We start from the raw sequence: 16,386 nt of genomic DNA on the forward strand, positions 1-16,386 counted from the left end.
TGCAGACCGGCTGTTTTGGAGCTGAAAGACACAAGCTGAAAAAGGCTAGGAGAGTAATGTTAGCTGAGGTAACTTGCCATTAGCATTTGTATGTTTATCCAAAAGACTGACTGCCTTCATCTGTGTAGATATAAAGCCACATGTGATCTACTGTGGCTTTCTGTGCTCTCAATATGGCTTTAGCTAAATGCAGCAATGGCAAAAAACTGCGTGGCGAGCTGTGACGCACTGAGAAATTGAACAGTGCTCTGAGTCTTGGAGCACCAGTGTTTGTTGACATGGAGTGTTGGCGCCAGTGTGTGTACCTTCATTAAAAATAATGGTTTCAAATTTTTGGATGCTGTGCGGTGGCCTTAACACACTATAATGGACATGGTCATGTATCAAAATTCTTTTTAAGGATTAAGGAATGGATATTTTTAATAAAATTGTTCTAGAAGGTTCATAAAGATGCACTGTAACAATTTTACACCTGAGAAACAGGGCAGTAACGGGAATGTAATAGTGTTATATAATCAGGACAATCTGTTACAGCGACAGAAAAAAGGCAGTAATCAGATTACAGGTACATTATAAAAATAGGATGATTACTAACAGGATTACATCACCTCTCACACACCAAATGCAATTTTTTCAGATGGCAAAAATGTTATATTTTATTATTTTTCCCTTGTTCAATTGTTGCTTTCGCATGCTACGTGAACACAGCACCAGTGTCTGCTGTCTCTGTAGTTGGCACAGCAACATCCAAGCTGACCAGACAGAGTCCCAGCAAATATAAACTATAAATTAACAAAAATCAAAGATTATTTTATCCTCTGCTTCATAATGTGCAATGCTGCATCTCCAAAAATAAGCTCAAATTGGGCTATAGACGTCTGAGCTGTGAACATGATGATTTTGCTTTACCAATATAGAAAATAGCCGACCTGAAAGGACCTGAAAGCTGTTTGATTCTTTTTACGGCCTGAACAACACAGCAAAATTAAAAGTTTTGCACCCCTATGCCATCGTTGTGCTTTCCACCTTAAACAAATCAAACTGAATGCTAAAGCGATCATAGCACTTGCTTTACAAATTACAGACTCACCAACCGTTTCGAGTTATTTTGCTTCTTTCATCACTTCAGTCCTTCAGAAGGTTTTTTCTATAATGATAGTCATTTTATTTGAATCCTTGTCAAACCTAACAGGTTTTTAGAGGGGCTTTAATTTTGTATGTAATGTCTGCGGCTAATAAAGATACTAAACTAAAATTCTTTACTAACAACTTGAAACTCGACTCAGACCACAGAGACTCCAGACTCGACTCAGACTCACATGAAGTGACTTGTGCACAGCTCTGTTTACAAGAGAGGGAACAAAACATTCTTAATATTCAATATAAGTTAATGTAACAAGACATTTACAAAATTTTATAAGTAATTTTACAAAACTTGATATACAAGGTTTTGTTCCAGCAGAGATGATATTGGATCAGTACATCACTAATGCTCATAATTTTTTATTTTTAAAATATAGTAATGCCTTCAACTTTAAAACCAACTTATATAGTCCTTCTTCCAATTCACTAATTGCCTTCACGTCCTGCAGTGAGTGAATGTGTGTATGCAAATTGGAAAAACGTACAGGGCTGACGTGTGCTTGTATTTTGCTCTGTGTGTGTATTTGTGCAAGTATGTCTCTGCGTGATAGAAAGGGGTGGGTATGCGTGCGTGTGAATATCTGCTTCCTTCATTTTAGTGCGTGTGTGTATGTGTGTCAGAGAGAAAGAGAGAGAAATGTTAGAGGGCTTGGAGCTGTCCCCGCCCCCTCCCTGCATTCCCGAGGCTCGGATTGGTCGGTGTTGCCATGGTGACGGTGGGTCTTGCAGGAAGGGGAGGGGTTGTTGGCGTTAGTGAAGCAGCTCTGTGACTCTGTTGCCTTTCTTATGCTTCATGTCCCACAGTATCACACTACAGACCAAGACAGAGAGAGAGAGAGAAACAGAGAGAAAGAGAGAGAGAATACAAAGTCAAAGAGTTCGAAAGAAAAGCAGACAGAGTACAATACAGCTGGAGGACCAAAATTATAAAGATAGTGAGAAATAGGAGAAAGAAGAGTCTGAGCAGTTTGAAGAAGAATACTGTACATATACACACAGATTAGGCTACAACAGTAAAGAAAAATTAATTTACTGCCAAATAGTTTTACACCGGGGCTATGAAGCTAATGTACCTACAATGTAAATGGCAGTGCTGCTGCTGTTTAGCTATGTGGCATAACAGTGGCAAACCATGAATATTTTGAGTTAGGCCTTCAGTTTAGGCCATAAATGTCAAAACTCAGTCAAAATGAGGAAAAAACACATTCATGATATTTCTGCTAGGACAATTATAGGGTAATGACTATTAATGGGATTAATAATATGTTAGCACTAAGCTAATGGTGATTCACATTAGCATTTCTTGACTGTTCTAGATTAAATGCAGACGTTTAAAGCTTGTAAAAGACAATCGATGTTTTATTTGAAGAATATTAAAGACATTTTAATGTATATTTTACCTTGTAGCAGTTTTACAGTGACTCTTTCAGTAAAGAGCCCTGACACAGTGCTGCCTCTGCATTTCTAACATCTGATCAAAATGCATTGGTCAGGCTACCACTAGGTACCATGTCTAGGACTTCAAAAAGTCAACAATATTTTTTTCCAACCAAAACTCAACAAAGAAATAAGGGTATTACTACCATATTTGCAGTAACAAGCAAGATGATATTAAGTGCAAATGAGCAAAACATTTTGGACATGTTTTTTCATTTCACAGAAATCATTAGGTCATCCCTGAAGGCCTTGAAGGCCCTAAGGGTTCCCTGCTGTGGTATAACATTGTCCATTGTTCATTGTCCAGTATATAATACAGTTAGAGATGGCATATCGGTATCAATAGGCATTACCTGCATTATCCTTGTGGCTCCAGTGGCTTGTATCTTGACTAAAGAAGGAAATGTCAGGCATTGAACATGGTATGTCTGATCAACAGTAATCAGACACTGTTTCCATGAGAATTGTAAGAATGATAAATAATGTTAAACTTGTAAAAGCAAGAGAAATTCAGAATCACATCAAATTCATGAGAAAGATTTTTAAAGGCAAAACAGCCGTTAACAACATCTCAAATCCTAAGACTAACCATGCATGACATTTGTGTGAATTTGTTTTGTCGTGTTTCATAAGCCTAGTATGGAGATCATGTTATTTGGAGAGTGTGGTTGATGTAACTAACTGTAACTCAGTTTAATTCGAGCTGTACAATGCTGACCTGTCTCTTTGGAAAGTTTGGAAAGGGCGTGCAGTAACCAAGCTGCTTTAGTGAATACACATGAGCTTGTGTAAACCAGACAGAGAGAGAGAGAGAGAGAGAGAGAAAGAGACCTGGCTGCACAGTTGGATTTGCTTGCACCACAAACAGACGCACACACACACACACACACACACACACACACAAAACAAAAGCTGCTGTCAAATCTAGTTTCAACATGTTGATAGAACAAGTTTTGCCACCATCTACCTGTCCCAGCACTGGATTTCAGATTTTCTGTATCAGCCCTAGAGGTGAGCAGCAACAAGTTTTACTCAGTAAAATACCTATGCATATATATTTTTTTATGATACTTCTTATACTTCAGTATATCTAAGATGTGAGTCTTTTTTTTTACTCAGATCTATTTAGCTAAAGGAGTTGTCAATGCATTTTTTGGGGTTTATCCCTTGAATGAATTCCAGGCCCCACCGACAGGCCCAAAGTTTTATTACACACTTCTATAACCTAAGAACAGCTCAGCTAGTTTGCACTGAAGTCCCTGTAGTTACTGAATAATAAGCCTTAGTATGTAATAAGCCTGGGGTTTTAAGAGGTTAATTTAATTTTGTTAAAGAAGAGAAAAACAGTGCCTTACAAACTTCAGATCTTATGCTGATAGATGCTGGATGTCATAAATGGATGGGATGGATGCATCAATATGGAATACAAGTATTGGGAATACATATTCAGAATACAGAAATAAATCTGTATTCAGGCCAAGTTACATTTTGTAAAGGCAGTATTCAGAATACATTTACTTTTTACATTTTAGGAAAATAATTTTAGAATACCTACCCACTAAATTATTTATACTATCTTTAAAGGAAATACCATCAATACTTGTTCATTAACTATTTTTAAATCAGCACATGGGCTGCAAAATCATACTCTAAAGAAAAACTCAAAAAACAGCTTCTTTACAAACACTGAAGTACCTGCTAAAGCCTGAGTAGACTGATAAATAAATGTGATGAGCCAGTTATTAATCTCAATGTTACTAAACTCATTTGAAGGGTGATGGAACTGAACAGTGTCTTCAGTGGTGAAGATGTTCACAAGCCTTACATCACCAAGCACAATGCCAAGCGTCAGACGGAGTAGTGTAAAGCACGCCGCCACTGCACTTTGGAGATGTGAAAACCTACCTGGCAGTCTGATGGACGAGTCTGGGTTTGGCAAATGCCAGGAGAATGTTACCTGCCTGACTGCATTGTGCCAACTGTAATGTTTGGTGGAGGAGGGATAATGCTGTGAGGTTGTTTTTCAGGGGTTGGCCTAGGCCCCTTAGTTCCAACGGAGGGAAATCATAATGCTTCAGCATACCAAGACATTTTGGACAATTCTATGCTTCCAACTGTGTGGGAACAGTTTGGGGAAGACCCTTTTCTGTTCCATTATGACTGTGCCCCAGTGCACAAAGCAAGCTCTATAAAGGCATGGTTGGGTGAATTTGGTGTGGAAGAACTTGACTGGCCATCACAGAACCCTGACCTCATCCCCATCAAACACCTTTGGGATGAACTAGAATGGAGATTATGAGCCAGGCTCTCTCATCGTAACATCAGTGTCTGACCTCAAAAATGTTCTTTTGGATGAATGGGTAAAAATTCCCACAGACACACTGCAAAATCTTGTAGAAAGCTTCTCAGAAGAGTGGAAGCTGTTATAGCTGAAAAGGGGGGGCCAACTCCATATTAATGCCCATGGATTTAGAATGAGATGTCATAAAAGCTACTGGAGGTGTAATGTGTAGGTGTCCCAATACTTTTGTCCATACAATGTATGTAAACGCTTTTACCTCTACTTGAACCACCGGTTTAATGGATTAACAGTACTTTTTAATGTGTGTGGGCTTCGGCTGCCATACACCCTTTAAAAAGGGGTTCCTCAAAGGTTCTTCAAAAAAAGCAAAAGTCAATATAGAAATATGAAAACTCAATGAACCATTTGGATGCTGACATGACTGTTTGCATGGTTAAACCGTTCTCCAGTAACACTTTTAGATGGAGTTGTAAAAGAGCACTAAACAGGGTGTTTTGCTATTGTTACAACTCACAGACCCGTATTGTGTACTACATAGAACAATCTAGCACATCCGTCATACCATTTTCTCAAAAATACCACCCAAACCCTACATGCACAAGACCGAACGATGATCTAATTTCCATTCTCCCACACTGAGTTTCTGAATAGGTCATTTACAACTTCACTGGGTCTCATCACCAACAGTTCATTAAATCTTTAAGATACAACACTGTTGAGTTGTTTGTTCACCAAAATCTTTTCAATAACTAGTTGATAATGTCCAAAAGCAGAACAAATGACTTATTCACCTAAATAAATACCATGATTTTCTTTCCAGTACTGATACTGAGACTGAAACCTTGAGTACTGGCTGGTACTGAAAATGGTCTGATGTATTTTGCTTTTGTTTTTCATTTTCAAATCTACTATAATTTAAAATTAGACATTTTTAATTGAAGCACTTAATTTAAGATGGCCATCTAACAGTACCAGTCAAATCAAGTCAAGTCAAAATTTATTTATATAGCGCTTTTTACAACAGGTGTTGTCACAAAGCAGCTTTACAGAAAAATCTGGGTCCGAGCCCCCATGAGCAAGCCAATGGCAACAGTGGCAAGGAAAAACTCCCTAAGAGCAAGAGGAAGAAACCTTGAGAGGAACCAAGACTCAAAAGGGGAACCCATCCTCCTCTGGTCGACACTGGATATCAAAGAGCATTAGTATAAAATATTAGAATACAAAATGGGGAAAAACAGGTGGAGCAATGGTTAATTAGATAGCTTAAGTTTATGCAGCTGTAGCATCATCATTAGGAGGGTCAGTTCATGCAGGTGAGGTTTGCACGGCTTTGTACAGCATGAAACTCCATGGTGGTCAAAACAGTGCAGATCAGTCAACAGAGATGGAGCTCTGGTGACTCTAGCAGCTCTGGTGGCTCCCATGTGGCGACTCAGGCAGACATTGCTTAGGGGCTCAAATAAAGGGAGGGAGAGCAAGAGAGTGAGAGAGAGAGAGAGAAATTGATTAACAGGACAGGTCCGTTATGGAGAGATATTAGTGAGTTAATAGTGCAACAATTGATATTAGCAGAATGCTCATGCAAACAGGTAAGTTTTGAGTCTAGTCTTAAATGTAGAGAGTGTGTCTGAGTCCTGAACAGAGGTCGGGAGATGATTCCACAATTTTGGGGCTATGTAGGAATGCTCGACCACCTGCTGTGGTTTTTCTAATTCTAGGAACTGTCAGCAAGCCGTTATTTTGTGAGCAGAGCATACGTGTGGGTTCATATGACTGAATTAATTCATTAAGATACTGTGGGGCCAGGCCATTTAATGATTTATACGTTAAGAGAAGGATCTTATATTCTACACAAAAGCTCAAACTGTGTAAACAAACCCTTTACTACCCTACAATCAGAAATAAATAGCCAACAATGTGACCTATTCATTGAAACTATTAAAAATAGATAAATGTAATTCTGGTACAATATTTAGCTAGCTACTTGTTGTTCTTATGTTAATATTAGTAAAACTACATGTCGCTACTGTTGCCCTTTGTTTTGCAGTTATTTTCAAGGAGGTTTCAGCTATTGACAGTCAGGGTCAATTTGTGGAAATATATGGTGAAATAACAATCAAAAGCATTAAAATGACAGGTCCTAAAAGCAACACTCATGCTCCCAAGTGGTGTAACTGTCTAATGGTAGCGTAACTATCTAATGATGCCCCATCATTGGAAGATTGACATGAGTTGGAATCCCAGTGTTGTCACAGCCATCTATGGCCAGGAGTCAGAAAGAGTGTGTTTTAGGAGCATCACACAATACAGGCAATCATAGCCAGGAGGTAGGAATGTACTAAATGGCTGTGACTAAATTGTGAGAAGAACTTCAGAAGAACTGAATTTACAGAAATAACTTGAGTTTTCTGCTGGAAACCTTGCTGACAGGCTTTTTTTTTTAACTGTTTTTGTGTTTTTATGTTTTTTAACAGTGTACTCAGGACTAATTATATTTAGCACTGCAGTATGTCAGTGGAAGCCAATCAGCATCTAGTCAAAAGATATCATGGTGACTGTTTCCATGGCTCTGAATGTAGGCTCAGGTACACCTGCAGCCTCTAAACGCCTTAAAACTCTTGTCCACCTCTCCAAACCAAAAGGCTTTAAATCTGGTAGACAAGGGACAAGCCAATCTTCTTTAAATTCAGGGTTCAGTTCAGTATTCAAGAAGAGTTTAAGATAAAGTGCATAGATTGAATTGTAACAGTTTATTTGAAGGCATTAAAAGTGAAGGTACTATAAGTTATTACAATTATGTTGTATTATTTTGATGAACAGCTTCTATTGAGGAGACTTGTGTGGCTGCAGACATAAAAAACTGAATTATCTGTTAATATTACAGTCACACAGGTCATGCTAATGAATGTTTTGTATTTTTTATAAGCAGAAAAATATAAAATTGACATATGCTCTTAACTAGGCCTCTGCTTTGTAAGTTCCATATGATACATTTAAGGCCCCGTATATCAATACAATATTATTTACTTCATAAAATGTTGTTCATAAACACTGTATAATTGTATAATATAAATATGTTATTGAATGTTATTAAATTGAAGGTAATATGAAGGAAACCTTTAAATAAAGTGCTAGCGTTTGAACAAAGCCTCTATACTGTGTGTTTGTGTAGGTGTTATGTATGTAAAATTGACACAGATGCAGATCATTTCCATGGACAGATTTGTGATGATATCATGATAAAAAAAACAAAGAAGAGAAAGTTTCCCTCCCATTTACCTTTAAGTGTTTCTTTCACAAAGCATTGTCGCACCACTTTGGTCCATCAGTCTGTTTGCACAAGAACTACTCAAAAAGACAAATTCAACATTCAACAAACCTTCTGCCATCCTGTCAGCTCAAGCTGTCACTACTTGATAGACGAAGTCGTCCCACCTCTACTTTGTATGTAGTCAGGGAATTTGCATAGACCACACTGACGGGAAAAAAATCCTTTCTTACGAATCTAACCTGCTGTTCCTGTAGACGCCAACTGACGCTCATCTGAAACCTTCGAACTTCATGTAGACGTTTCTCGTCTCTGATCTGCTTTGGGGGTTTGGGTTTTTTTGGGGTTTTGGTCACTGCTTTCCTCGAGATGGTTCCAGCGCCTGTCTTGTTTCTCCATCTCTGCTTGATGTCACCTTTGATTTCACGACAGGGGGGTATTCCAAAGGGATACACTGAGACATCTTGTGAGTTCAAACATCAGGTTTTTGATAGCAAAAAAAAAAAAAAAGTGACGATCTGGAACCCATTGTGGCAATTCTCCTTGAGGAATTTTTAGAGCACACTAAAAAAGATCTGCCTGCTTTTTAAGAAAGCTCTGCAACTGAGGTGTATTAACAGTCATAAAGTTGACCCATTTGAGGATAAGCCTGCTGATATAGAAACGCATTTAAAAAGACTCATCTGTAGATAACTCAACAGTCAGCTTCATTGTCAGCTGTGTTGGTCTTATGTTATAGGTCTCACATAAGTGGAAAAGATTTTATAATCTTTTTTTTTTTTACTTATTTTTAGACTAAAAGAATACGAGATATCTCCTCTCTGAGCCCTCTACCCATAAACACACACACACACACACACACACACACACACACGCACACACACACACAAACACAATCTTCACGACCCAGTTTCCAGCGCGTGCCCAGTAGCACTGCAGACATCGCCCCACTGGTTCCCAGTTTCACAGCAGTGTAACAAATTCTGATGCCTCAGAGTGGACAGGTTATTGGAGTAGAGAGAGAAAAAGAGAGAGAGGGAGACTGAAAAAAGACTGAAATAAATGCATCAAATTGCAGACAAAAAATGAAAGCAAGACAAAAGAGAAAAATATGTGTCTGTGTTTGTGTGTGTGTGTTTGTTTTCAAACATATTCAAGATAAAATGTTCTGACTTGGTAGGAAAACCAGAGAAAAACAGGGCTGACCCACAGGACCCACAGAACGCTGCTATTAAAATGCTTTTAATAAAAGCTACGTTTCATTGTTTAAAAGAAGAAAAGCGAAAACATTTCTTTATGTTTACTGAGGTTAAAATCAGGGTTAAGTTTAGGGTCAGACTTAGAAAATTCTTATTACATGCAGATACTTACATACATATAATACAAAAGGCACATTATTATTACATATACATAGGCCCCAAAAATATTTGGACACGTGTGGCATACTTAAAGAGGAATCAGGTTCATTGTGTTAGGAAACAAAATGTCAAACTGATTGGCATTTATTTTAATCAGACCAGTCCAATTTTCTTTTTTGACAAAATATTTTCTCAAAAGGTGGCTGGTGTGTTTCAGATGGTTCTCATTTCAGCATTTTCTTTGCAGACTTCTGCAGGTTTGCAGAAGTTCACCATTGCAAGAAAAATAGCTTCAGACTTTGACGTCTCCACCTCTGTGCTTTACAGTATCCTTAGCGCAGTCTGGTTGGAATTCTTCACTAGGCTTTCTCCACACAAGAAGTCTACCATCAGTTTGATGTTTTAAAAGTAAAATAATTTTATAAAAGTAACTTAAGAACTTAAAGTCTTAAAGAACATAAAAAGAAATTAAAGTTTACCAATGGTTAAATGGTAAAAGTGTCTAGTGCAGATAAATATATATATATATATTCACTCAATGGGTCTTTCATAGCCTAGCAACTGTAACTATGCTTGTGATACCTCTATGAAAATTTACAATATGCCACATCAGATTTGTAAATATGAAAACTTGCCCAGTTTTCCAAGAGATTGGTGGAAAGAGTGAACTGAGTAATTTCTCAAACCAAAGACTTGAAGATGTGTAAGATCTCAGTTAATGAGTGAAGGAGCACATTACTACACTAAAAAAGAGCATTTCCAAGAAAAGAATTGTTGAACCAAACATTTTGTTGTTGCCATTGAACGCAACCAGTGCAAGGGAGTTAGCTGGAGTAGCCAACCAACATGGGACCCCCCAATACCAGGGAATACTTTGCATGCTGTGTGTTTATATATATATATTTATATATATATATATATATATATATATATATATATATATATATATATATATATGTATTCCAAATATTCTACATATATACTTTATGAAGGTCATACAAGTTATGAACAAATGAAAATGAACGGAATGTGTTTATGGGTGTGGATGTGTGTGTGTGTATGTGAGCTGACGAGATGGAAGAACGAAAGGGGGAAGGCATAACGGATGACAAACAAATCTAGACATGCCCCCCCTCCCCCCGCCACCACCACCACTACAGTTTGATTTGCATAAACGGCCGAAGGGCATCTGACTGACAGAAATCCAGCGTGCTGCTTCCTCTTTAAGGGGGCTGTTGAGGGGCAGTTTGGGGGAGGAGTCACTCTGGATATGACCCCTCCTCCTTCTGCTCTCCTCCTCCCCCACCCCTGTACACCCTAATTGAGATATATACCAACTCCGTCCTATATGGCGCGCTGGAGAGAAGGGGAAAAGAGGGAGTGCAGGGAAAAACAGAGAGAGAGAGAAAGGCGGGGGGGGGAGAGAAAGAGAGCACGGAGGTGGAGAGAAGCACTCAGGGAAGTGATTTGTGGTCGTGATGACACCTTGTGTGTCTCCGGTGCCTGTACATTGCTGTGGCAAAAAGGAAAGGCTGCACAGTAATGCAGAGGCATGGGAAAATAGATAGACAGTAGAGGTGTGACGATACAGAAATTTCATGATACAATATGTTTTGTGGTTTAGCTTCCTAAAGCTAAAATAAAGCTTTCATGTTTGATGATGATGTTTTGGTGTAATTGGTCTGGCAGGTTGGCGGTGGGAAGGTTGGGGAGACTTCATGTTGCGTTACAAGTTGTAACAAATACAATTTCAATGCAGAAGTAAAAATAACATATTAAACATAATAAAGTCCCATTACCAGAACCATGAAAGCCCAGGTAATACAAACTAATAATTTTCTTAGAAAACAAATAATTTTAAGAATATATACAGGTGCAAACACAAGTTTTAGTTTCTTACTTTTGTGGTTACATTTATAATAAATATTAATAGAATTGTGGGAACCATTCAAATGTATGTCTGTATGTTTGATTTCATAAATGTTTTTGCAGCATAACATCTTACTGCATACGATTCATAGTTCATATTGTCTTGCAACTCCAGTATTTCAAAAAATTATATTAATATGAATATTGTGAGACCATTAATATATAGATTTGCAGAAGACTAGAGGCTGCAGCAAAAAGGGACAAACTCCCAATTAATACCCTTGTTTTCAGAGGCATGTTGAATAAGCAGGTGTCTACAAACATTTGGACATACATGTGTACATCCATCCATCCATAGAAGCATTATTAATCATAGATAGCTAGATAGACAGACAGACACACAGATAGATAGATAGATAGATAGATAGATAGATAGATAGATAGATAGACAGACAGACAGACAGACAGATACTTTATTGATTCTCAAAAAAAAACAATTGCAGAAAAAAGACAAATTGTGCAATATACTTCTTCAAGGGGAAAATTTGAATTGAATTGAATTGAATTTAAAATTAATAATGTGGACAGTAAATATTTATTTGCTTGGGACAAATCTAATGTTTAAAAAACCAACAATATAGTGTGTTAACTTCTCAAGGCAGCCCAGTATCTGTAGTTGTTGTTGGTTGGGATAATCAGTACTTCATCAAGTTAAATCAGGTGTGCCAGTGGTAGAACTGACGCAAGCATTTAGACAAATCAGAACTTATTTAAAGCAATGCACTGTGCTCAGACAAATCAAAAATAGGACTCTGCTACAACAATTCAGGTTGTCATGTTTGGAGAAAGAAGCGTTGTGCATTTGATTCCAGTAACATCGTAGCTACAGTGAAGTATGGAGGTGGGAGCATTATGATATGAGGCTGTTTTTCTGCAAACACTACTGGGGCATCACAGGTTATTGAAGGATATCTGAATAGAATATAAATAATACAATATATAAATATATAAACCTCATAATAATTACATTAATGCGTATTAATTTGCCAAGTTGCTAAAAACAATTTTGCTGTAAATGGAAAGTTATGCTGCTTTCATGGACCAACCAGTGTTTTGCTAGATGAAAGTCGATGATAGTAATTTGATGAGAAAAAACTGATCATAAGGTGCAGGTTTCTGCATTAACTATGCCATATAATAATTTTCTTTATTATATAACAAGAAATTTAAACAATGACTGCAGTATATAATAGTGACTGAAGATTTCTCCTTCAGGAGTTTATAGTGGCTTGGCAACCCAATATGAACTATATTTAATGATAGAACAATTGTCTATTGAGGTCATTGTTAATAATCACAAATTATTTCTTTTATCATTTTATCATTTTTTATGTTTTCATCATTTTTACAAAAGCAATAAGCCACTTGTGGCTGTACGTTACAGTGATTTTACCATGTGATAAAATGACAGTAACACATGACCTACCATGTCTTAGTGCTTAGGAGACCATAAGAATAAGTGATCAGTGAAGTATATTCTGAAAAATGATAACTAAATGAATGAAGCAAAAAGTGAATTACTAAATAAATTAGCTTACTGATTACCAATAATTTGGACATGTCTCTGGAACCACATAAAAAAGTTACATTTATACCAAATTTTTTGGTATGAATCATCTCATTGTAAGTATCATGACTACAGTTGGGGTAGCACTTAGTCACATTAACTCAGCTCAATGTACTTAAGTAGCATTTTGATGGATTTTTGTTTTTCTGAGAATTTACTAATGATACAACTTCTAACATTATATTTGTGAGGAACTTGTTTTTTCATTCTTGGTTCTTTTTAGACCTATTTATACCTAACCTTTTTGTGTTTTTATGTCTGCCCTTTTGGTTCATCACCTGGACTGCTTTGCTGTTGCTTTTATTTTATTTTGGACTCACAGCATCTCAAAATGAGAAGAATAGTGCTAACACACCTCACTTCCTATGCTGGATGAACTTCCACTACAGTTCTGTATGGAACTCAGTATTGTTTCACAGACATAATACTTTCAGTTGAAGATGGTATTAAGTTGATCTGCTCACCTCTGTCTGTATCCCAAGTTAGTGAACATATACATTTAATATGTTCACATACAAAAACATTTCTTGGTGCTGTTGTTTCTAGGCTTGAGCATCAGGCAGCTAGTGTCCTTATCACTTACCAGCAACCATGTAATAATATAAGCCTATGCAGCTTTCCACAATGTCGTGTCCTAAATATTCATAGAAATATACACTTTTATTAATAGAATTGGGCAGTTTCACTGGAAATTCTCAAGAATCAGCCAGCTACATCAATTCTTGCAAAAGATATGGACTTATGCTGCCTCGTATCCTAACCAGCCAGGTAAGCTTGCTAAAGCTATTATTTTAGACCTAGCATGAGCTAATGATGTTTTTGAACTGGAATGAACACAAAAAAAGGAAATTTCAACCATTACACAAGATCATTTGACAAGTATTTGTCAAATGCTGAAGGTAAACGCAGAAGATATGAAGTAGGTAATAACTGTTCCAAAGACTATAATAAGCAAGCCAAAGGGGTTCCTGTTGACATTCATGGATTAGAAACACTGCCTCTTGAAGTTTACAGAGAACTTTCTTTAACGTTAATTGTACCAAGTAAACAAGATTGACCAGCATGTTCCTGCTGGTGTGTCTTAACTACAGTGTAAGGAATATTTATTATGAGGATGGATAAAGCAGGGTCTTTTTTAAAAATCTCATACTGATACAAGTAAACTCACATACAAAATCTAGTAGGTGAAGTCAATGAGGGACGTGTTTCAGGGTGTGTCTGTAAATGTGCATCATATGGAGGTCATAAATAGGTAGGCGGAGATTGTGTTTGCACATCTGGAGACAGCTGTCAGAAGCATCTGTATGGAACTGTAGTTATGAGTAGATTACAGAGACACTTTTAATGCAGAATGTCTTCTTGTCAAGCTCCCGTAGCAGTTCTTTTAAAGGGCTTCAATAGCACAAACTAACCTTAGCATATTGAGTCAGGGTGGATTTTCCAACAGCATCACACACAAATAATTTCAAGATGCAAGATTAAGTATTACTTTGAAGATTCACTTTAATTATTACAATGGTCTCAACACTGCAATGCCTTTTGGAAAGTATGTAAAATGTGCAATCAAAGATACACCAAAGACGCTTTCATAGGGCCTCCAAATTACAAAATGATAACATCTGGATAAATTCACACAGCATACTTTGTTTGTAAGTGATAACTGACAAGCCTTTTCAAGTTTCACCCAGCTTGTATAAAATGATCACAGGACATTGTATTAAGGGTAGGTGACTATAACTATAACATCACAATACTTGAAAACATTTTAACAATGTGATATGTAACTTGGTAGATTTTCTGACATTTACAAGTTGGAACAGTAAAACATGCACCAGCAAAAAAAAAACCTAGTGCCACATTTTTAAAAAGACTATAGCTAGGTATTTCATGCATATTTTGACAACTGTGCGCTGATAAAAAGCAGGCTGGTTCCCTTCAAATTGTTTTCACAGACAGTGGTATTCTGAAGTGTTCCTGAGCCCATGCAGTGATTTCGACTACTGTTTTTAATGCAGTGCCGCATGAGATCAAAGATCATGGCCAGTAAATATTAGAAGATCATGGCCAGTAAATACTAGTTTTTGGCCTTGTCCCTTGCGTACAGAGATTTCTCCAGATTCTCTGAATCTTTTAATTATATTATGTACCGCAGATAACGAAAAGCAGAAGTTCTTTGCTATTTTATGTTGAGAAACGTTATTCTTGAATTACTGCACTATTTGATCGTGCAGTCTCTCAGAGAGTGGTGAACTCCTCATCATCTTTACTTCTGAAAGACTCAGCCTCTCTGGGATGCTCTTTTTTATACCCAATCATGTTACTGACCTGTTGCCAATCAACCACCAGGTGTTTTTTTTTTTTTAGCATTACACAATTTTACCAGTCTTTTGTTGCCCCCGTCCCAACTTTTTTGGAACGTGTTGTTGCCATCAAATTCAAAATGGGCAAATATTTTTCAAAAAACAGGAGGACCTCTTTAATGTCCATTACAAAGCATAAAAGCATATTTGATTCAAACTGATGTACTTTAAGACTCTTTATGTGAGTATGTCAAAGTCTAATTAGGCCTGCTAGAACATTCCTCATTGCATTGCAATCAGCTCTTGACTCTGGTGACATGCATTATTATCCATTAACAAGCTATGAGTTGAATAAACTCAGTAGTCAGTGATACCATTATCATCCTCTCATAATTTCTTCTACTGATCTGACCATAGAAGGCAAGAGTTTTTGATGTTACAAAGTCTACAAAGTTTCTTTGTAAGCTTCTTTGTAACACATTAAACATATCACAATGTTTAGTTGTTTGAAAACAGATTGGGGAAAGCTTGATTTGACAGCAACATATCCATTCAGACTTACAGTGTTAAATTTTCTTCTCACAGTGACAGAAAGACCTGTGAATTTTTTATGATCTGAAGCAAGAACGGATCTTCATTTTCTCCTTTCGAAGATGAAAGCTTTAAGTACTGTTTATCTGATGGGGACAGTTTTGGTGGTCTTGTATGGTTGTTTTCTCTGTTTCTTTTAATAATGTTTCGGAAGTGTTTGGAAACTCCTGTTTTTCACTTATTCTCCTTTGACATGCTCCTTTTATGCACATCTAATCTCCTCAGATAAATTGCCTGAAAAATGAATAACTTGTATTTCATGGCCCTTTTGTTTGGAAATTAAAGACACATAAAAAGTTGATTTCTGTACTTAATTTCTTTAACCATATATTGTTTTCTGTTTTTGGCTATGTGCTTGATTTTATAGACCTGTTAGCAATGGGTGCAGCTGAAACACCTGAACTGATGCCACCTCTGCCACAAATAATTTCATGAAATTTCTGCCCTGCTAGATCTGCCCCAGTTAACTGTAAGTACTATGAATGTGAAAT

This window comes from Colossoma macropomum, unplaced genomic scaffold, assembly GCF_904425465.1.
Source record: "Colossoma macropomum unplaced genomic scaffold, Colossoma_macropomum, whole genome shotgun sequence".
Taxonomy (NCBI): Eukaryota; Metazoa; Chordata; class Actinopteri; order Characiformes; family Serrasalmidae; genus Colossoma; species Colossoma macropomum.